The 23,633-nt window shown below is 39.1% G+C and overlaps 1 protein-coding gene and 1 pseudogene across 5 annotated transcripts in view; both read left to right on the top strand.

Annotated features, from left to right (window-relative positions):
• The window catches only part of celf6 (CUGBP Elav-like family member 6), a 230,306-nt gene that overhangs the window by 67,939 nt on the left and 138,734 nt on the right, over positions 1 to 23,633 (top strand). The window lies entirely within an intron of this gene.
• LOC114461363 (uncharacterized) lies at positions 14,183 to 14,300 on the top strand (annotated as a pseudogene).

The following is a 23,633-nucleotide window of genomic DNA, read 5'->3' as shown; positions in this document are numbered from 1 at the left end:
CATACATTTTGAAAGTTTTCAATGCAGTCCACAGAACATATCAGATACTATACTCATTTGGTAAATCCAAATCAGCTTAGAATGGAGCTGAGTCTTTTGATGTATACTTTATATTTAATGGATGCGTGTGGCTGTGTTGGAGGCGGTTCCCTGTAGATGCAGTGGGGGGTTTTCTATCCTGACTTTTGTGTGGACTAATACAACGATGGGCTTCATTTCCATATAATTGAATCGGGACCCTTCCAGCAGCGAGGCAGGATTTGGTTAAGCTGAGAGTCCTCCTTGACTGCAGTTACCTCTGTGCAGATTCGGTTACAGCTGTTACCACAGCAGCAGCCTGCCAGGGCCTGTCTCAGCGGATACCTCCCCTAATTACTGTGTTTATTGGAAATTAAAGATATACCAGCTAATGAAACGCGGCAAACATTACAGCCAATGCGATGTCATTAATTCTAGCTCGGCTCCCATCTCCCATGTGAGGCTGAGAAAGAAAGAGGTGCTGTGCATTAGCATAAATATGAATTTTAGTCAGCTGGAAAGCACTTGAATGAAGAAAGGAGTAATGAAATGGTATGTTTTCATTTCTTTGTTTGTTTTCCACCATCATGGTAAATAAATAGATAATGGCAGATGGGGTCTGGAGAAGTCAAGTTACATGGATTGTGTCTCCTTGCTGGGGAGCTGTTAGGATGTCTGAGGAGATCCGACCTGGATTCAGAGATATCTTTGGGTTACCAGTGCAACTCTGAAACCCCTGTTTTTCACTGCCCATTCCCAAGGCAAGAGAGGGCACATACAGTATATATTCAAGTAGGGGTGAGTATTGACAAGGATGTTGCAATACGATACGTGTCAGGACACTTGGGTCACGATACGATATTAGCAAGATATATCGCGTTATCATGATATTCTACCCAGTTAACATCAAAATTAAACGTAGAAATTAAAAATCAAGTTGCTGTATACGTTCATCAGAAGATATTAATCATTCAGATGACAAATTGAGTCAAAACTATTTGCTTCAAAACATTCTATTTATTATTCATTATTAGGGTTTTTGCACATTTTCATTTAAAATAAGAAAATCCAGTGTTAAACACTGCCATCATAAAATACAGTGCATCGAGTGACCTTTGCAACACATTGTAAGCATTGTAACCACTGAAATATTGCACAAATACAGAAAAATGTTGATTTAAAAAAAAAAAAAAAAAAAATATATATATATATATATATATATATATATACTTTTTTTTAAATGAAAAAAAAAAAAGATTTTTCAAATAAAAAAATGTATTTAAAATCGGCACCCAAAAAATAGCGATATATTGTGAAATTGATTTTTTTTCCACACCCCTAGATTCAAGTGCCTATGTTCATGAACTCCATTTGGTCCTCTGGGTAAAAATACAAGCCACTATAGTGCTGCTTGGCTTGTATGTGACTATTCCTTTTAGCACTTTCGTTAGTCTATAAATATGCCTGTCAGCTCCACCAGCAATTATTCTTATCTTTGTTGTTAGTGGATATTTAGCATATGGTAATTTAATGTATATCCGATTAACTTTCAAATTATTTTGTATCAAATGGCAATAGTTCAATAGTTGTTTAAAGGTGGCTCATATAAGCATGGCTAAATTAGAGTTGTTGCCGTTCGACAGGATGATTTTGATTTTGAATGACAGGTAGCACCCAGATTCTCAGTGCTGTAGTGACTGTCAAACCTTATGTTTAAGTGATCATTACAATTGATATTGATGCTGCTCCAGCTCACTCCGAACAGCTTATCGACCTGCTGAGCTCATACACTTTATATCCTCTGATTTACAGTTGTTAATCAGGTTTGTCTAAGCAGCAAATTATTCAACAAAAGACAAAGCCTCCCATCTATGATGAGCAAAATTTCTTACGCAACGACCCAACGTTGAGGTTTACGCATCACCAACTGAGTTCATTCATCAGAATCAAGAAGTGATAAACAAAACAACAACAAAAACCTAACAGTAATCCACATGGTTGTTTTTTGTTTGACATGCTGATTTAAAGGCACTGGTATGTTATTTTTGGATAAAAACATGAACAAAAATATGTTTGGTATTTTGCATGCATATTATGCTTAAATTGTTTCTGTGATACATCAAAAGACGAACAACCAATCAGCTGTAAACAAGTAATGTTAGGCTGTTTTTACACCAGCATAGTCACATACTCGGGCCAAAGAAGTGGAGAACAGCTGATCATTTCATCACCTTGATTTGGCTCGGTTTGTGTTCACAGTGCACTTTTTGATTCACTCCAAGCAACCACTGATGCAGTTGAATGAGTCGCTTGGGGGCGCTGTTACTGAAACTTTAAACAGTAGACAAACAGAACCCACTAAACATCCAACATCCACGGACCTCCAGATCACATCCAAAATGTGGCATCTGAACGTCATGACCACGACCTCATCTGGACCTTGATATGACATTCAACGTTTGAAGCAATGTCACATATGAAATTTAAACAGCCTTGCAATCCCACACTCAGTCACAGACACATGCGTGTATGTGCTTCTGTTTATTAAAAATCATTATTCATTATTATTTACAGTCACTAAGTATATATCCAGATACTTCATCAACATTTAAGAAATAATTAATGTCAAGCTGCCATTGAGCAACTCAACGTTGAAGCAACGTTGAGAAGACCTCTTTTTCGGACGTCGTTGGGTCAACGAACGCACACACAAGATCGTCAAAATTGCTTATAAACATTACAATACCCCCAAAATGAATGGTATTGTATGCTCTTACAGTGCAAAACAGTTATTAAAATGTATTTTAATGCTGTATTTTGTCATAGTGTTTCACAAAATGAATTTGGTCAACGTTTCAAATAACTGACAATGTTCCTTTGAAAAACGATGTGGATAGAAAAGATTAATATCTTGCTTGGTCGTTCAAATGTTCATATGCTGTGATCTCACCAGTTTTTTTGTGATAATGGTAGCTGAATAGGTAAAGAAGAGCGCTTGAAGCACAGTCCAGACGACGTCCGAAAAAGACGTAAAAACTTTCATTCTGCACGTCTTCTCAACTTCAGGCCATCACGTTATTTCAACGTTGTTTCAACGTGGGTCTGCTCAGTGGGAAGTGGGAAGAAGATGGTCTCAATGATTGTGAACTATCCGGGCCATATATCATTTATATATTTGCTCAAATATGGACTTGAAGACTGGCTTTTTAATTTCCTTTCAGTTTCTTTAGTCTGTAAAGAGGAAATTTTTTCTTCATGGGTCACACAGGTCAATGAAGTAGTAGACAGCCCCTCCTCATGCTCTCATAAGTATGCCAGACAAAACACACACATTTACTTTCTTAGGGGAATATTATGACAAAGTTGTACTCCAAGCAGCATCTTAACAAGATGTTCCGCTTCTCCTTCTCCCAGCCTTTACTGTTAATATGAAAACAGCCCCGATGCTCCCAACTCTGCTTCCACCTCAGGATGCCTCATTTCTCCTTGGTTTTTCCTCACGTGTTTTTATTTCTGCGGTGTTACAAAGCACAAGAGAAAACACAGGTTAGTACCAGAGGGGAATTAAAGATGAGATGAAGAGAAAAAAAGCAGTGATGTCTTTATATTGTGTCGTGTGTATGTGTGTCTGTGTGTCCTTTTTTACTTGTGCTTTGTGAAAAGTAGCTCCCAGGGGAGTAAGAATGCCGGAGTGTCATTCAGAGTGGACACAGACACTCCTGGGACTGTGACTTTCTTTCTACTTCCAGGAGAAACTTGTGAGGAACTGTTTTATCAGGTGGTCCTTGAGGAGAATCCTTCCTTTAAAAAAAAAAAAAAAAAAAAATCATTCTGAAAACATGTAGATGCTAACGCAAAGAGATCAGAGTACGCTAGAGACAAAGATATGCTTTTTGTTCTCTAGGAAGGCAGTCTCTTCATGTGCATCAGAGACAGTTTCATTGTTGCACATTCTGTTTTGTATTTGAAGATTCTGAGTTAATTGCCCTCCCCGTGCAGTTATGGTCCACGTTTTAAACAGTGAACACAACCCACTTATCGATACACTGGCTCAAGCGATTCTCCCTACTGCGATGGGAAGTACTGCCTTGCCAGATTTGTCCCACACACATTTCCTTGTGTGCAAATGTCCTCTGCACACCTTGGAGCTGTGCTGTAATGTGATTAACACAGAAGTCTTCCCAGCAGTAACCTGTGCTCCGGAGCCCCGCGTCTGCCCTTTGGACTGTCAACAGCTGCAGTGATGAAACCAAACACATTTATCAGCAGCGTTGATATTAAACTGCACCAATTTCATCATCCTGCTACCAGGCACCACACCCTGAAAAATAAAAATAATAACAGTGGAATCCAATTTAATAAAGCAATAATTGGATTTATGTGTGGAGAGATGTGATAGCAGATTATTCATTTAATGAAGTCTTGTGATATTGGGCCATATGTAAATTGTTAACCAAGGGATGTGTTTTATTAAATCTCCTGGCACATTGGCAGAGAAGTGGTGAAAGGAATATGATATTAGGGTCCTGTGTCAGTGCAATGCTGGTGTTGGCGAGCGAGTGAGGTGGGGTGCCTGATGAAACTAGCACCTGATTTATGATTTTACAACTTGAGGCAAGCATGCCGAGGGGTAGGTGCCCTATGTCTGTTGAAATGCTTTCATTCAGTCACCTTTGAAAAGAATGCCCTCTCTCTCTCTTCAGCTGGCTATCATGACAGTTCTCGGAAGTAACGAACAGCGGTGTCGTGTCTTTTTCTCTTTATCTATCTTTACCACTTTTCCCTTGTTAAATTTTTCTATCCCATCTGGATTGAGATTGCACGTCTCCTTCTTTCCTATACATGAACTCCCAATGAAACTTGTCCCAAGTGACTAGTGGCTCCTCACAGGCTTTGATTAAAGCCTTCTGCCTTGGGACGGCCAGTGTCGAGAAGGTGACGGCTCATTCCAGTCAGGCAACTAATAGTATGAGGACTGTGTATTGTATAGAGCCGTCAGTGAAGAATGCATTAATCGCCCCCGATCGCAGAAAACACAGACACTCTCTGCAATTTGTCTTGTGTGAGTAGCCTTGAGGGAATTATTCTCAACACTATGTCTTAAAACTCAAAAGAACTCTAAAGTGAAATTCAAATAAATTATAAAATGCATTAACCCCCAGGGTGACATGAGGACTACGTTTGATTTTAAATTGCAAATAGAAACACTAATAAAACTTATCAACAATGCTACAGAAAGTGTAAGTGAAGAAAGCTATGCCTTACGTCTGTGTAGAAACAAAAATATACAAGAAATCTCTCTTTTTTTTTTTTGCTTTTTAAGTTCACAGCAGGAGAAGGGTGATGGACAAGAGGACACACATGTCCCTTTTTCTCATGCTGTTCTAACCTTTTGCCATTCTCTAAGGTGTGTGTTGGCAGCATGACCTATTTTTATCAGCGCATACCCAATTCCACCTCAAGGCCAGATGCGCTGTGGCTCTAAGGAACACAGTAAGACGATCTGCTGTTTACAAAACCAGTGTCCCTTTCTTGTCTTTAGTAGAGGTCATAACAGCAAGTGGTCTTCCACATACACACACGGAGATATTTATCCTGATTTTCAGTATTTCAGTGTGCCAGAGATTGTTGTGGCAATTTTGTCTGTCTCACATGTATCCAAATAAGCAATATTAACTAATACTTTTTCTTTATTTTTTGATGGAAATAATTTGAACTTCACTGCATACGGTAGATCATACGTAGGTTTGTGGGACCTGATGTCAGGTTGGCACAAATGTATTCAAATCGTCACTTGCTTCAGGCACAGCTGCAGCTGCCAGTACACTGGCGCTGGTGCCAAACTCCAACTTACTGGAACTGTGCGCAGACAGGTACAGCTGTGTTCAATAAAAGGTTTTCTACAAACATTTCAGTCACTTGAAAGTGGCCTTAAAGAGGCGAGTGGAGGTGACAGAAGTCATTGTTTAAGGTGATGGGCTATGATGCTCCATGTTGAACAGAACTTCCAGATGATTCAAAGAATAAAAATCACAACTATCATTTGTTTGCATTTAATATTTAGCACAATGTACAAACTTTACAAGGCCAGATCTGGGTGTCAGCCCACCAATAGCCCTGTCCAGTGGTCTTGATGCAGAAACCCAAACCGGTGAGGAGACAGGCAGAGGGATGAGTCCCACTTTGTTAACTGTCCCTGGTTACAGCGCAGCCCCTGTCGCCTGCTTTTGGAAGGTGATTTTTCAGCCTCCAGGTGTTTACGCAGGATACGCATCACTCCTGAGAAACACATCAGTGTCACACATTGGCTGTGGGCAGACACATCGCTCAGTGCTGAGTGAACGAACGAATGAGGAACACAGCGAGGGTGGGGCTCAGTGTAGCAAACAAACACAGAATCCAGGGCAACACTGCTTTGTGCGCAGCACTGCTGGAGCTCAGACTCATTAGGTAAGAAGCCATCATGGAGCAGGCATCTGTATCCTGTGAGAGATCCCACCAGAGACTGCACTGAGCGAGCCATCAGATCTTCTACAGCAGCTCCCTTTGAACACAAACTACCAGCCCCCCTTTCCCCCTTCATTCCAGCTTCCATCATACACAAAGATGGGATGGAAATTTAATGAGAATTCTTCGCTGCTTAAGCTTGCTGCAGCTGCCGCATGGAGCATGAGCAAGGAAGGTTTTGTTCACTTATTTTGCCATTCATGTGCAAGCTATGGGATGAAAGTTGCAAATGGAAGGGGGAATAATAGATGAGTATCTGCTTGCATCTGATGAAAGGTCTAAGTGATACAAATGTGTCCCATTTCAGTGATCCATCCAGCCCTGTGTCATTGCCATGATTTGTGGGAAAGGTCATGCAAGAAATGACTTTGTCTGAGAAGGCAAAGCCCCTGTTTATGTTTGTTGTGCCTGGTGCAGCAGCCCACAGAGCGATGGGCTGGGGGAGATGGGCGTCTGGTGCAGGTGGTATTTTTGGAGGGTAGGGCTGATGTATCATTTGCCAAGGTCGTACTCAATTAGGCTATTTGTTGAGCATAGCTGCATGAGGTTGGTTTAATCAACCGAGGAATGGAGACAACAACGACAAAAGAGAAAATAAATTAGGCATGGCCAGGCCACACTCTCAGGCACGCGGCAGCATGCTGTAGAAATGCTCCATTTAGCTGGTCATTTCCTTTCCCCCAAGAACCAACTGTCCTCCTGCTGACATGGACCCACGCACACCTTTCATTTCTTTTGTGACTTTCCACATCAACTGAAACAACCTTTCTGAATGCTGACAGATTACAGACAAAAGGTCAATTACGCCAGATGGACACAATTAGGAGGTACGAGCCGCTGTAGCTGCATTGTGTGGCATAAATCAGCCAAAGTGGCACAGGCGTGACAAAGAAACAACATTTGTTTACCCTGATTAAGCCCAGACATGGAGGGGTGCTGAAGCACCTGTATAGTGAAGTACAACTGTGGAGTAGAGAAGTCAGACTGTGTTAATAGTGGAGCAATCACTGGCCATTCAGGTTAATGGGCTTTCAGCTAGTCAGCCCTGTCTAATGTGTGAATTGAAGGGTCAAACCATAGCTCCGTCTAGCAAACACTGGCCACATTCACCCCCACAACATGCTGCCAATGCAGGCTCCAGTTTTAACGCCATATCCTCGGGCTCCTTGGCTGCTTGTGACATTAAATATTGGATTAAATAAATTAATGTTGATTAGATTTCAGAGGCACTGGCAGTAGAACTTGGGTTTCAGGTTCTGACAAAGGGGCACTTTAAAAATTAACACCCACATTTTCATTAGTTCAAAAAAGTAAGTGAGTTATCGAGTCGCGGTGGACGGTGTAGGTGGGTGGATTAGTGAGTGAAGTCAGATGAATAATTTGACGGTACGATAACTCAGTAGATAATGTGACTGTTTTCCTTTATAGATAGAGTTGTGCATCAATCGTATTGTGTTCGTCGTTTCCTCACACTCACCTGCACATTTTTCCCTTTCTGCTTATTTCCCTGCTTCTCTCTTCCTCACTTGCTTTCTGTGAGACCTCTTAAGCTGTGACATTTCCGTTTCCCTGGAGATGAAGCGTGCCAGTCGGTTGCCATAGCAACTCTCCTGCTCTTTAAGTCCTGCACGGCATTAGCTCATCCCCCCCAACCTCCCCCCGCATCACTACCCCATACCAAGTATGGGTGATAAGGAAAAGAGTAGGGGGTCTACAGAAAAACACACCTGCTGACTTCCTTCTAATTGGCTATTTTCCTCGTCCTCACTACTTTCCTGTGTACGCTTTAACTTTTTATCATCCCCTTGTGATGCCATTACGTTTTACTTTTGTAAGTCTTCCCCATTCACAATCCATCTATTTTTTAACTCCTTCTTGTTCAAGATCCCCAAGCATCCAGCACCTGACGTTCATCTTCATCTGATCTTGCAAGTTTCATCTTCTGCTACCTTTTCATTTTGTTTTCAACCACAAGTTCTTATTTCTGCCATCTTGTGACCCTGCCTTGATAAGTCTAGCTATCATGTAGGGGAGAGCTGGTACAAAAGTGACAGTTTTCAAACAAGCGCTTTTTAAAACGGTAAATGGTAAATGGACTTGATTTATACAGCGCTTTTATAACCAACGAGGTAGTCCCAAAGCGCTTCACAATATCAGCTCATTCACCCATTCACCCTCACATTCACACACCAATGAGACAGAGCTGCCATGCAAGGTGCTAGTCGACCATTGGGAACAACTTAGGGTTCAGTGTCTTGCCCAAGAACATTTCGACACATAGACATGTATAGCACTGATATCGAACCTCCAACCTCTCCATCAGAAGACAACCCCTCGACCAAACCAATATGGTTTAAAGAGTGGATAAACCCCAAAACCTCTTTCCTTCAGGTGAAAACAAATGTAATTGGATATAAAGTAGTGTTAATGACTGATCCTAGTTCAGCTCTATTTTAATCATAGTATTTTAATTTGGCATATTTTGTTGCTGGCTATTTCTGGCTTTTTTTTTTTTTCTATAAAAACTAGCGCCTGTTGAGTGCAATCAGTGGCGAGTGGGTTGGATTGAGATAATTGTGAATAGAGGTTTAGTGAGTATAACTAGTTAAGGTGAGGCAAATGTATTTATATAGCGTATTTCATACACAAGGCAACTCAATGTGCTTTACATGATCAAAAAGTGCAACAGAAAACATTCAACAGCTTAAAAATCTATAAGAACATTAAAACTAAAAAAATGCTGCTTTTTTTCAGGATGTCTCACAAGAGACTAAATGATCTATTACATTTCATTAATATTACATATGGAACAATAAACGCAACCTTTCATAAAAAAAGAGTTAACCTGTAACTTTGCAGAATTGTTACATTGACGAAAACTTTTTCTTGCGTTCGGAGTGTGTTGCATGGTTTACATGTTGATGTCATTGGAGACGTGAATATTCAGTAAATGGCTGTGTTTTATCCTGCATTACTTTCCTACCGACTCTCCCCTATAATGCATTTACTATCAGAAGCTTGATATCTTAAAGGTATTGGCATTCATAAAAGTAGGCTGTAGCTAAGAGCATCAGGTTAATGCAAAAGGTTGAATTTAATCCCTTGTCCTTCCGCACAAGCATCCACTTAACACCCAAAGATGGGGATAAATCTCTTTGCCATATACACTATTGGGCCTTTCACCTTCATACAGTCATGGTGTGGTTGAGTGGAAATTACCAGGGTGTGTGTGTGTGTGTTGGACCTATGGTTACTTGATTAGGTTGACTGATCCTCCCATTTAAGAGAGACTGCAATAGATTAAAAATTATGCCCTCTGATTTTCTCATACCCTGGCGACTCCGTCCATATCATTCGTTATAGTGACAAGACCAATTTTATTTCCCCACTACTGTCTTTGAACGTGTGCAAATTTTATCTTTGGAAGATTAAAGAAGAAACGACATATCCTTTCACGAGAGATGACACAACAGTTAATTCTGTGCTGGAGTCATTTTTTAATGCTGGTATCTGGGTGTTTTCTATGGTGGTGCTAGTCATGGGAAGGTTTGACAGGTGGCCAGGGCAGCCTGTCACCTCACCGGCTGGTGACATTTGAGCAATATGAAAATGACTCTGCGTTCCTGACGCCGGAGCTCAGCTTTTTTTTTTCTTTTTTTTTTTTTCAATTAAGTCCATGAACAAACCATCTGTGTGTTTTCCTAGTGATAAAGTCATAGCTATTGACTTGTGAGCAATGCGAGTGTCGATTATGAAATCTGTTTGCTGCCACGCAACGAATGCTGAGCAGCTTGTTTGTCTGTTTTCCAGGAAGAGGATAGGCTAATAGTTGGTTATAACAGTGAAATTGGACTGAAAGAGATAAAGTGGTAACAATAGAACTGAAAGGATACACCAACATTACACATGCTGGTTAGATACGTGATCCATTTGTAAGATATAGCTGTTGTTTACCATATTTTTTTTCTTGTTACCACCATAGTTATGCTTATTTTGGCTTTGTGAGTGGTTATCTCTGCTGTAACAATAAGCTTTTACGCACGGCTGATATTAATATAACAAAAAAAATAGAATGTAGCTCCCCTCTCTCATTGAAGTCCATCACCTAGAGCTGATGAATACACTATTGATCCATTGACTGGCTGGGCTTCATCTGTCTGATCCATGCACTCCGAGCACTTCAATTATCAAAGCTATCACAGCCATAGCGCTGCGAGTGGCAGCTTGTCCAACACTGTAATCTGTCAGGGAATGAGATGTTGACTGCAACATTACAGTGCCAAACACTCGTTCATGAGTCACCTTCATGATGATGGGCCATCAAGCGTTGACAGGGTAGTGAAAGGGTCCAACTAGCCTTAGAGGTCACTGCTTACATTGCATTGTTGAGTGTTATTTCAAAGTAAGCTGTAGAAAAATACATTGCCATTCAATCTTACCAGAAATGTGCTACAATATATTACAAATTAAGATGTAGGTTTTATAGCCAAGAGGCTGATATGTGCTAATTGGAAGATTAACTGGTTTCCATCTTGATGTGTTGTGGGAAAGAGCCTTTTAACTGGAACTTTTGTCGGGAAAAAAGGGAAGTGTAGTAATCTGCAATGAAATCAGCTCCGGTAGGGTTTACTGTGTCAATTTTACAGGCAATTTCTTTATTTTCTCTTACTTACTTACTTGTTGACTTTCATTAGAATTGGTAGATTAGAAGATCCCAAAAAAGAGTATGAAACCAACAACTCCTACATGCTTCAATATTTGTATTAATTGTGTATAATGAAGACTTTTGGAAAACCTGTACTAAACAAATCCAAAATCACATCTCATAATGAAGGAATTACCAAAGTTGTATATTATGTGAAAGAAGACGATGTTGAAACTAAGTGTAATTAGTTACACACAAACATTTGGCCATGAATCATGAGGAAATGCTTGTTGGGAATAATGTTTGGCATATATAACAGATCAGATGACAATACAGAACAGATTGAGAGACAGCAGAAGAAAAACTACAAGAAGAGGTTTTGAGAGTCGGGCTGTCCATCCAGAACGAGCTTGCTGGCATGGGACGACGAAACATAGACGCTTCTCAAAAACGAGTCCCGGGGAAGGTATTTGTGTGTATGAATATGCAAATATGCATGTCTAAATAAAACAAAAAGGATGTAAATTAGATGATTTTTTTTTTTTAGCCTGTGTGTGATGGTTTAAGAGGCGAAGAGAAAATATTTTTTTGCACTCGAGTGAGTACATACTTGTCTGTGCCCATGGCGATGATGACTTATGCCGACGGCCTCAGCTCTAGAGGTTTGTGACTCAGAGCGTGAGTAATGAACTAAGCTGAGTTTGAAGCAAAGCCAAATGGACTGTATTTAGCCCCAAAATTAGTCACAACTCTTGTTTCTTTTCAAAAGCACGCCATCATTTTTGCATCTATTGCAATACAGTAACCTCATTTTAATGGCAATCTCAAAACATACAGTCTAACTGATTATATTCACTACCTTTTGTTTTCCAGCATAGAATTGTTTCTACATAGGGTTGCTTAAGTCCTTTCCTGACGAGAACCCATCCCGTATGTTTCAGAGCTTTAGATCACTAGATTTTAAATGTAGTGCTTGTGTCATCATGCGGCGCTACAGAAACCAGCTGGTGGACCAGGGTAGCATCCAAAACATGCAGGACTCACACACCCATGTTCCAAAACATAGGGAGTAGCAAAATCAATCTCTGCAATCGTACATTTTTGTTGTCTAACATCTGCAATTCCGATAAAATAATTTTCCCCCATCCCTCTTGGATGATTTCAACAATTTTTAGACAATTCTTCTTTCTGCCAGAACAGTTGTGTTGTTTCCCTAATTAGGCTGTCCTCACCTCCCTATGGTTACTTGCTAGAAATGCATCACATCCCCGTGTGTTGCTCTGTGAAACATTGACCTATTCATTTGTTTCATCTACATAATTTCACTGAGCTGTAATTACCATAACAAAGATTTGGTGTCCTCCAGTGACATTGCTCGGCAAACAAATTCAAACTCAATAGCTCTCAAAAAGCATCAAATATAAATGAGGATTTGCTGCGAGGTTGACACATGAGATAGATGAGGCAGGAAAACAGTGATTTGTTAAGTGCCGCGAAATGATGCAGTGATTTTATTAGAGCATAGAATTCAAGATGCTTCAAATTTCACGTGAAAATTTTTGTCTTGTCATTAGAAAAACTTCATTATGTTTTAAGACTGTTCAGATTAATTAAGACTGCTTTGTTTAAAGTTTACCTTTCATTATTATGGTAAGAATGACACATGATATATTATTAGGCATCTAAAAGGATATTTATTGTCAATAGCAGACATTTGTCAAATGTCAGTATATCTGTTGCTTTATTAAAGTCAAATTCAAGCATTTGTGATGTAAAAAAAAAAGGAAGTTATTTCAATCCTCAGTTTCAAAGCTTGAGTTCAGGGATGAAGATAACTTTGCGTACTTGTTCTGAAAGTTATTGTATATATAGAGAGTATAATTGCTTTGTCTCTGCCTAATCTTAGATAAAGAATCAGGAATTAAAGCAATGGCTAAAATATTCTGCCCTTGTTACAAGGAAACTACTTGCCCTCATATTGATGTACATAGATTGTTTTGTAAGTGGATAAGACCGGAGACTTTTTTGATTGTAAATTATTAATAACCTATTGAATGAAGTAAACATAAAATATCTAATTAAATTAAACAAGGAAACACCCAGTACATAGCAAGTACAGCATGTTTTATTACAAACAACTACCCAGCAGCAAAGACACACTTGCTGATCTCTGCTGATCATGCTAATAGATAAGTTCCTCTTCATTCTATTTATACTTTAAAAAAAAAAAAAAGTATTTCAAATAAAAAATCAGTGAGTTAAAAAAAACAAAAAACAAACAGACCAGGCAATATGTAATCACGTCAATGTCAAAAGTTAAAGAAATTCCTTAAAGTCCTAAATCTGCAGTGACAAGGCTAAGAAAGGAATTATCAAGATGAGCCTGGCCTTTACTTTGCCCCTGCCGCGCTTTAACAGGCACTCTGCTGTGAAAATGAATCCTAGTGATTGTACTTTATACCTTCTCTCCCACGTATTACAGAGCTGTCAACATTTTACAGAATTTTTTATACAAAGCAGATTCAGAGGTTTCTTTTGATAATTCAGTTTTAATAAACGTATGCTGGTTAAGCAATATAACCTTAGGGTAAAAACTGTGGTTTTATTTTCTTTGCCTAATGGGACTATTATTGTTGTCAATGTCTGCTTAATGGAACTTGGGTGTATCTTAGAAAAATGGGCATTAGATTGCAGCACGTAGAGTAAATAAATGTATTGTTAAAGCATGTTTTTCTGGTTAATAGGAGCCACGTACCGGGAATTTGACAACAGATCAATGTGTGATTGTGTGTCTTCAAAGATCTGGGGCCCAGATCCTGCCTTGACCATTAAGATACATTGTGCCACAACTGGGATTAGGATAAGATGGTATTTAGTAGTGTTAGATATACCAGTATACACTGTAGAAACATTTAATTTTAGTGTGCTTCATATTGAGTAACTCTCTTTTTGTAAAATGTGAGGTAAATAAATAATAAATACTTCGGTAACACTTTACTTGAAGTTTTATACATATGTGGCCATACCAGCCTGTCATTGCCTGATCCCGTTAGATCTCGGAAGCTAAGCAGGTCTGGGCCTGGTTAGTAGTTGGATGGGAGACCACTGAGAATTCCAGGTGCCACAGTGGGGTGGCAGTCACCCAGTGGTATCTGTCATTGTACCCTTGGGCAAGGCACTTCACCTACATTGCCTAGTATGAATGTAGTGTGTGAGTGAGTGTTGGTGGTGGTCGGAGGGTCCGATGGCGCACTATGGCAGCCTCGCTTCCATCAGTCTGCCCCAGGGCAGCTGTGGCTACAATAGTAGTTTACCACCACTAAGTGTGGAGTGAAAGAATAATGCCTTAATTCTGTAAAGCGACTTTGAGTGTCTATGATAAAGCGCTATATAAAACTGATGCATTATTATTATTATTATAAAGGCTGACATTATGCTGTATTATTATGACATGACACCTGTCAATACCATAAATAAGGTGTCTTGAAGGCTGTCATTAAGAGTTGTTTGTTACTCTTTCCCTAACCCTCTATCCCTAATCCTAACCTTGACCCTAACCCTAATTCCTAACTGTCTAACCCTAACCCCACTAGATCCCTCCACCTAACCCAACGAATTCCAACACACCTTTGAAGGTGTCGTAATTTAGCAAAAGATGTCATAATTTAGCGAACAACACTTAATGACAGCCTTCCTGACACCTTATTCATGATAATGACAGCATAATGTCAGCCTTATGTATCAAACTTAAAGTAAAGTGATACCAATAATTATGTGTTTACTAGCCATGACACAGATAATATCCTATAAGTGTTTGCTGGAAATATACCATTTACTTTGAATGATGTTATTCAATAATATTATTGACGTAGATTAGAGAGGTATTTTTCTAAAGTGTTGCATTGATGGCAGACAATCCCTTGTCCTTGTGGTGCCAAGGCCTGTGCTCTCATCCTGGCCGGGCTGTGCCCGGCTCAGGTGTTGCAACAGATTGTCCATGCTGCTCACAGGAGGAAGACTCTGCCCTGGTCGCCTATTTCAAAGTAATGCAAGGATTAGTATCTGTGCAACCTCTCCCACCTTTGTATCCTAAGCTAACGCCTTTCCAATGACACCAGCCACACAAAACAAAACACCAGCTGAGGCTTGCAGTGCACACGCACGCAGTCCGTTCCACAACATGGCCACTCTGACGGTGGCAAGGTGTCAACACTACCCAACTCAATTACTTCAGTCTGCAGCGCACCACTAATCCCCACCCCAACCCCTCCTTTATGCCCTCACCATTATTCCTTTACATCAACAGATTTGCATGTACTTTCACGCCACTATTTAGTTTCATGTTTATTTTTAGAAGCCCATGCCTAATTAGGAGGAGCTGGTGTAGAACACAAGCATAAATGGCAACATTAGTGCTGGCGCTAATGAGAGAAGATATTGTGGGTAAAGCTCAGTAATTTCATCCCGTGCTGCTACTCTATTATTTATTTATCTATATAATACTCCATTATTATTGGCTGACCCCTCTACCTCACCTGGCCCTGCTCTCTCTTTCTACCCCTTGACCTATTGGTAGTGCCTGGTTCTTCCTAATGTGGCTGTTCAGGTTTTTGCACTGAGGATTCAATTTTGTACCTTTATTCATTGACTTTTAAAAAATTATAAAAGGTCTATTTTTGCATTTGCCATATTTTTTGCTAATTTTGTCATTGGTAAAAGAGGGATCTTGAAAAGTCTTGTATTATGTGCATTCACCATTGAACTCCTTAAAACTGAGAATGGAGGAACAGTACTGGTCATGTCAAGATGTTTTTTTACCCAATGTAATTTTTTGTCATTCTGTTAAACAAAACCTTTGTCCTCAAACGCTCCCTGACTTTAACTCTCATCAAGGAATGTGTAGTTGTATGTATAATGCATGTGACAATGCTTGGTTGGCAGAGGTGGCAAAAGTACTAGTCTTTCGTAATCAAGTAAAAGTATAGATATTTGAATAAACAATGATTATGGTAAAAGTAAAAGTATTGAAGTTGCTACCTTATTTGAGTAAAAGTTAAAAAAAAACTACATGCTACTGAAACGTACAAAAGTAAAAAGCAAAACAAATGTCCCTTCAATAATAAGACAGGGTGTTTAAACCCGAAATTTCCATATTTTTCCTTTTTTTTGTACTTCTACATTGAAACAAGTTAAATCTGTTACATTTGAACACCTGGAGAATTTAGCACTCATAATTAATACAATTTGTAAATAAAATGTGTCAAGATTTTTTTTTTTTTTTTTTTTTTAATACTCAATAAAACCCAGCGTTGAGTTTAACATTTTAAAAAACTAGTAGAAAACTGGTACGTGGAAATAAATTAAACCTTTTATGAACACCTGGAGAATTTAGCACTAATTATAGGTCAGATTTGTAAATACAATTTTTTAAGATAAAATAAAATGCACAATGCTCAATAAAACCCAGAGCAGCTTTGAGTTTAACATTTTTAAAAACTTGAAAATGTTAACCATTAAACTAAGGGACCTGCCTAACAGAAAAAAGATCAAACTACCAAAATGTTGCTTCTTTTTACGTTGTGGCATCATCTTCGAAGGTCTTAAAAGTTACGAGCTCATTTTTAAAATGTAAGGAGTAGAAAGTAAAAAGTCGCCAAAAAAATAAATCCCCAAGTAAAGTAAGGATACTAGAAAAAACTACTTAAGCACCGTAACAAACTATTTGTACTTTGTTATTTGTCACCTCTGTTGGTTGGTATGAAGTATGAGCATAATATCTGAGTTTATATCAACTTTTAGCCTTCAAATACATGTAATATTTCTGTAAATGTGGGCATCACATTGATTTCAGTGAATCTTTCAGTGAAGCTTTTGTGGATCATCACCACGTCAGGCTTGTACTCCTATTTCAGTTTGACATGTTACGCTTAGTAACGTCATCTAGTTTCTTGACCAGGAACATTTCAGTAAACAGATTTCAATGTAGCAAAACGAAACCAGCTTACATTATTGCCAGATGAAACGGGTAACTCGACACTACAATCGACTCAATCGACACTACAATCTGATGACCTTCAACTCATAAAACAAGTTGGAGTTACATGAATGGTGCACTTCTTTAGTATATTTAGGACATCACAGTCTTATTACCTATGCAGCTTAAGCCAAAATCAAAAATTCAGTTGAGCTGTCTTTGGGTTCTGTGTCCAGGTTTGATACTTCAAATTCTCTTTTTGTACTTATTTTGACAACTTGTCCCCTTTCCCACCTCTTAAATGCTGTTTGTTCAACAAAAATGTATTTAATAGCTGTTTATTAAAGTCATTTGACACTTCATCAATTTTGTTGCTGCCAATGCATCATTTTGTAAGAATTTTATTTGACATACAATATGAATATACTCATGTTTGTCAATGTTGGAATATTTGTGGATAGTCTTGTACAAAAGAACAGCTTTTGACAAAGTCTCAGCCATTATACAGAAGTCTTCATCAATGGTTCTGAATCCCCCACCTGTGCTGGGTTCACTTCATTGGAAAAACAAGATACCGTGGAGGGAATCAAAAATAATCAGTGTACGTCAGCAACGCTTCATAAACTCCGCACCCATGTTGCTGCGACAATTTCTCCAATCGCTCGTTGAGTTGCGTGTCTTGAATTTTATTTTTCATCATGATAACACTCATCAGTTCCTAGAATGCACCTGGGCATGTGCCACATGGGCGCTGGTGATTTTTGGGGCAGGGGGCTGTGATTAGATTGAGTGGTCGGGTGAAATGGAATGGAGAGCTTTTGCACAAATTATCTGTCATGCTGGCAATGTGTCCATAGAGGCAAAGCAGTGGATGCATTGCTTTGGGCAGTTAGCTGTGTGGGGCCCAACGTGCGCCAGCCTCATCTCGGCCTCATTATCTTTATCAATTTGCTCCTATTATAGAGACAGTGGTGAGTAGACAGTGTTTCACAAGACAAATAACTCCCGAGCTAAATACTCTGTTCCTTCCATTTGTATGCAAATATGTGCATTAACTTCTCCTTGACTGCTGCAATTTTGCTTAATGCACAGGGAAACTAAACACTGCCTTGTTTGACTATAACTGTACTGAAGATCTATCTATATCTTTATTTTATCTTGTGAGTTAAGAAGGGTTTATAACTCAGTGAAACCATAAACTAAAAAAATTTTTTTCTGGTCTAGGTGAATGGTAAAGAAAGGTGTCTCGTAAGTTGTTGTCATACCTCGTCATCGGTGGCAACAAAAGCTGTATGTCTTGAGTGTTGTCATGCTTGTGGTCCCGCCGGCCCTCTTAAGCTGGAGCCCCTCTGTGCTCCTCTGCCTAATCAGGCTGCTCAGTATGCAGAACAACCTCCCTGATGGCCCCACTGCTCAACACCCAGTTTCTGACCTCCCCTAAAGCTATGAAGCCGACTTAGCTGTGCCCAGTCAGCTGGTGCCAGATGTCAGATGGGATGGATGGTAGGGATAGTCATGCAAAGAAACAAGTTGGCTTGTATTTTGTCATACCAATGATTGTTATGGAGCCAAAAAAAAAAACAGCTTTAAATTATCTCAAAAGTTGTACTCAACTTCTACTTCTCTTCAAGCTGCAGCCCAATAATTTTTATTAGATAAAATATATACATAATATATGCCTCTTAGATCAATGAATAGCAATTTACTCCGAATATGAAAGGAACAAGGTAGAAATTGCCGCTTGAAAGTTTGTTTTCATCTCATCTCTGTGACTCAACTTCCCACAATGCAATGTGCAAAAATGTCAACAAATGGACAGTGGAGATGAAAACAAACTTTCAAGCTCAAATGTAACCCTTTTTCCTTTTTGGAGTAAATGATGTTTAATTATTTTCTAGGAGGCACAAGAATTTTATCTAATAAAGAATCATCGTTGGCTTTAAACTAAAATGGATTGGTTTCCAGAACACTGAAACAAACACTTAAAATGCCATTGAATATTCACTTAATTTGAACCAAAGGGAGTATAAATGAAAGGATTAAAATGTGTTTAAAAAAATGATTATAAAGACACAAAATAATGAGTTCACTGTTCCGAAGGCTGATGCTGATACAGTACGAGACTCTACGTCAATATGGTTCACAGCAGCGGAAACAATGTCTAGTTTTAATTGGAATAAACAGTGAATGAAGTGAAGAGGTAGTAGAAGCAGCAATAACCGTGCTACCAGAGCAGTTATTAAGAGCAGAGTCAACAGAGCAATGTTAAATACTGAAGACTCAATGATGTTTAGACAATTATGCTCAATGCTGTTTCTTGCTTGACTATTTAAAATGCACTTCATTCTTGGGTAAACAGAACAAAAATATTTTTTTAATTTCGATAATCATGGCTCTTTCATTTAGTGTCCAAATGTATTCTAAGTCCAAGCATTAATATTAGAAAAATGTGTGGGCTTGATGAAGTCTTAAGATATGAAATAAGACGCAACCACATTATTTGTCGACATGTTGAACAAACTCAATCCTTTCAATTCACAAATGCTAATGAAGGAAAAGCTGATGTAATAAAAGTGCAACAATACCCACAACAACAAAGAGATGTTCTCACATTTACTTTATGTCACGTAATTCCATCAGAAAACAACAAAATATTAAGAAAACATTGTTCCTCTCTGGAAATGTAGAATTCCCTGTCTTGACTGTCAAAATTTCACTCTTTAAAAGAAGTCTTAGTATTGATCCCTGGGAAGAGGGACTGTCAGTCTTGCCATATGCCTGCCTTTGGTTCGTAGCTCCACCAGAGCCGAGAGAGGCTGTTGAACCCCCCGAGGCTGATTAGAGACATTTTACATGAGACTCCCAGGTCACCCTTAAAGCTCCTTCCCCCTCATTCTAAAAAGAAAAGGCAAACTGGGAGATGACTGCTGTGGAAAATGACTTATTTTCACAGGTGTTAACCTTCAGGGTGCTTTAGATTTTAACCCATTTGGCTGTCTACAGTGCGTTATTGAGCGTTCTGCATTAATCACTACAATTCGTGACTCTGTATTTTTTTAATGTGAGTATGTCTGTGTGGGACTGTGTGTTCTTTTACCCATTGGTTCTTATTGTTACCACTGTGTGCTGATTGATCACACGGTCTGATTCTGTCAAGCACTTGAGCCAACCCACTCACAGTAGGAACGGAGCGGAGACAGTCATGAGAAAAGAAGCCCAAAACCCATTTTTTTTAAAAAATACGATTTATAGTGTTTAAAGCTGATATCCGGAGTTTCTGAGAGGACGTCTAGATGTCCCACCCTCAACAGCTCCAATTCCTCCCCCTGCCTCTGCAATCTACCAGAAGCCACGCCTTTACTTTTCTGTACGCGCATCGTAGATCATAACAAGGTCGCATCGGGCCGCATTTGATTTAGGTCTATGGGTCAGGTAAGAGCCAAAATGATATTTACTTGTTTGCTGTTGTGACGCGCGGCCTTGTTTTCGTGCACAGTTCCACATTCACTTTGATTGACAGTCTCAAAAACACTAAGTCGAAGCCTATTGGCTGGGCGCAGTCGGCAATTGTTTCCATTTGTATAGGGGTCTATATGACGAAGGAGGGGCTTCTATACATTAATATATATGAATGACCACCTGCAGTAGACCATAGTATAAGACTAGTTAGGTATTTTTTCACATTTCAAAAGAATCATATATAAACATAGGTTTCTCAGAAACTCCGGATATCAGCTTTAAGTAATTATACTGCTTTGGTCAAATACTTTTCTGATCATTTAAAGATGTAGATTTTAGAAATACACATGTTTTGGAAATTGAGCCAATCACAAAGATGAAAAACTAAAGTTATACTATATATACAATATATACAGTACTATGGACACAGCTGTCCTCAATGTATGAGTCACAAGTTTTAGAGGTTTTTAAACAGCCTGTTGACAGTTTGATTCTTACTTGATCCAAAGCATTGTCATTAGTTGCGTTTCCATTACCCTTGGAAATGTGCAAAATCTAAATAGCTCAATAAAAACTGGTGATAGAAACACCTGCATTTCGAAAAAGCACTCAAATCTCGCACATGACCACTTCTCTTCAAGGAATTTAGACAGGAAACAACAAAAGAAAGCGTAGTGTTATAAGGAGGTTAGGAGCGTCCATCTTCCTGTGCTGAAGTCTCGCGGGCAATTATACTTTGTTGACATTTAGAAATATCACTTTTATTTTGCAAAAATCTGTAATGGAAACCCAGCTTGTGAAATAACTAACTGTGGAATGATGTGTTGTGCGGCAAGATGTTGCGAAATTAAAACATCACAAGATTTATTGTCGAGGATACGAGTAGTATTGCGAGGAGGCACAGTGCACGACACACCACATTGTTATTGTTTGATTTTACTTTTCTATTGAGTTGAAAAGGTCAGACAAAATCTCATGAGTGAAACGTCACCCTGTCACAAACTTTTCGTGCTGCGGGTCTTTCCTTTGAAGCTACTGTGCATAATTGCCTCTTATTACAACACTTCATTCAGGTTTAGGGTTAGGATTATGGTTAGGGTGACAACTGCTTTTGAAATGCATTCATTTGCAATGTCCACCAGGAAGTACTACAACATTTTGTGAATGAACAAATAAAAAACTTGTCACGCAGCACATAAATATATAACACATAATATATAATATATTCGTGATAAGCAGCACATAGAATATGAATTAGTCGTGTTGCCACACACAAAATATTAATCAAAGTCCATTTTATGTCAGTGTCACAAACTTTGTGAGACTGGGCTGCAAGGTCATACCCAGAGTAAGTTTGTTCAGGGTTAGAGTTAAATAAAAACATGGTCTTTTTTCCTTTACACCTTTCTAAAAATGTGGTATTGTATCATCGTCGTGAGACCATTGTTTACCGTAAACTCAGTTTATTGCCCCACCCATACACACTCAGTAGAAGAGATGGAAATAAGGGTGTGTGAAAGAAAGCAGATTATAGATCAAAAACATAACAAATATTACAATAACTATCATATACATACATATATAAGGTTGATTACACTGACTTTTTGTAAATGAATACAAACCTATTGGCAGAAAAGAAGTTGGAGTAGAGGAAAAAAACTAGGTTGACACCACATCACTTCTTCTGTGCTAGCGTACCTGTTGCGGCTTTAATCTTTTAATCTGTAAAGGTTCAGGAAACTTCAGACAAAAGCTGAAAAGTTCTTCGAGAGATCATCAAGATCAAAGTCTATTTCCAAGATGACGCACCATTCCTTCCTTTGTTCGACAGGTCATCACAGGGACAGAGAGACTATTGAGGGCATACTGACCTTTACCTTATTGAGTTAAGTGTGATGAGATTACAGAACAACCTGCACCGCTCGGCCCATTACCACCTTGTTCTCCATTAGTGACCTCGCCCTGAATCTACACAGTGTGTGCATCCTGACCTTACACAAACATAACATGCATGTTTGTCAATACAAGGTTACATGCAAAGAATTGCGAGAAAAAAAAAAAAAACCTTGGCCTCAAGGCAAGCTACAAATGCTGTTCAACTTTTCCATTGTGCCTTATTTCTGCTTTGTCTTTGCAAGACAAAAACACAAACAAATGTTGACTGTATATTTGTTAATTTAGGTGCACTTTAGTTGGTGTGAGTTCACGTCTGCATTTGTTGTGCAGCAGAGCTGTCCTGCGGGGCGATCTCGCTCTCTCCCGCTTTCGCCTTGTCGCGTTTGTCTGTTCCTATCTGCCTCACAGCCCTCCTCTGCCTCCCCCACACGCTGCCTGGGGAGTGATTAAATCAGTGTTCGCCTGTCCACAAGCCAGGGAGATTGGCATACACACACACTTACGCACAAACACGTACACATCATAATCACACTTGTTCAGTCACCTAAACAGAAACGCGCTCTCACACACAACAACTCGGGGCCCAAATCTACAGACACATTTATTTACCTACATCCCCACTGACAAGCATTTGAACACAAAACCTCAAATATTGATTCAGTCTTAAACATTGTCTGCCACAAGTTTACATTCCCCCTGGCTGTCACGTTAAGATTGCCTAGATTGTGTAAGTGTGTGTGTGTGTGTGTGTGTGTGTGTGTGTGTGTGTGTGTGTTTGTGTGTGTAATGCTGTAATTAGGTATGTCCTAATTACGTACTCTCTATTTATATCTGTCTTGACTTCTGTCTATTGCTAGTTGGAAGTATACAATGTATGTGCACATTTGTCCAGTATAACTAAACCTATATATATATATATATATATATATATATATGAGCTATTTAGCATCTTTTAATTTAGTTGGAGTGTAAATGCAATAAATAAACGTATCTATGTGTGTTGTAAGGACTCCTAATCGTCACAAAGGATTGTTTAAATGTGCATTCTTTAGACTGTACTTCTGTGTGTTCTGCCGCGTGTGTGGATCCTCGTGTGCGTTTGGCTTAACAACGCGCATTCTTGCGATAAGTGAC

This window comes from Gouania willdenowi, chromosome 3 (assembly GCF_900634775.1).
Source record: "Gouania willdenowi chromosome 3, fGouWil2.1, whole genome shotgun sequence".
Lineage (NCBI taxonomy): Eukaryota > Metazoa > Chordata > Actinopteri > Blenniiformes > Gobiesocidae > Gouania > Gouania willdenowi.
This window is presented reverse-complemented; position numbering and strand designations above follow the sequence as displayed.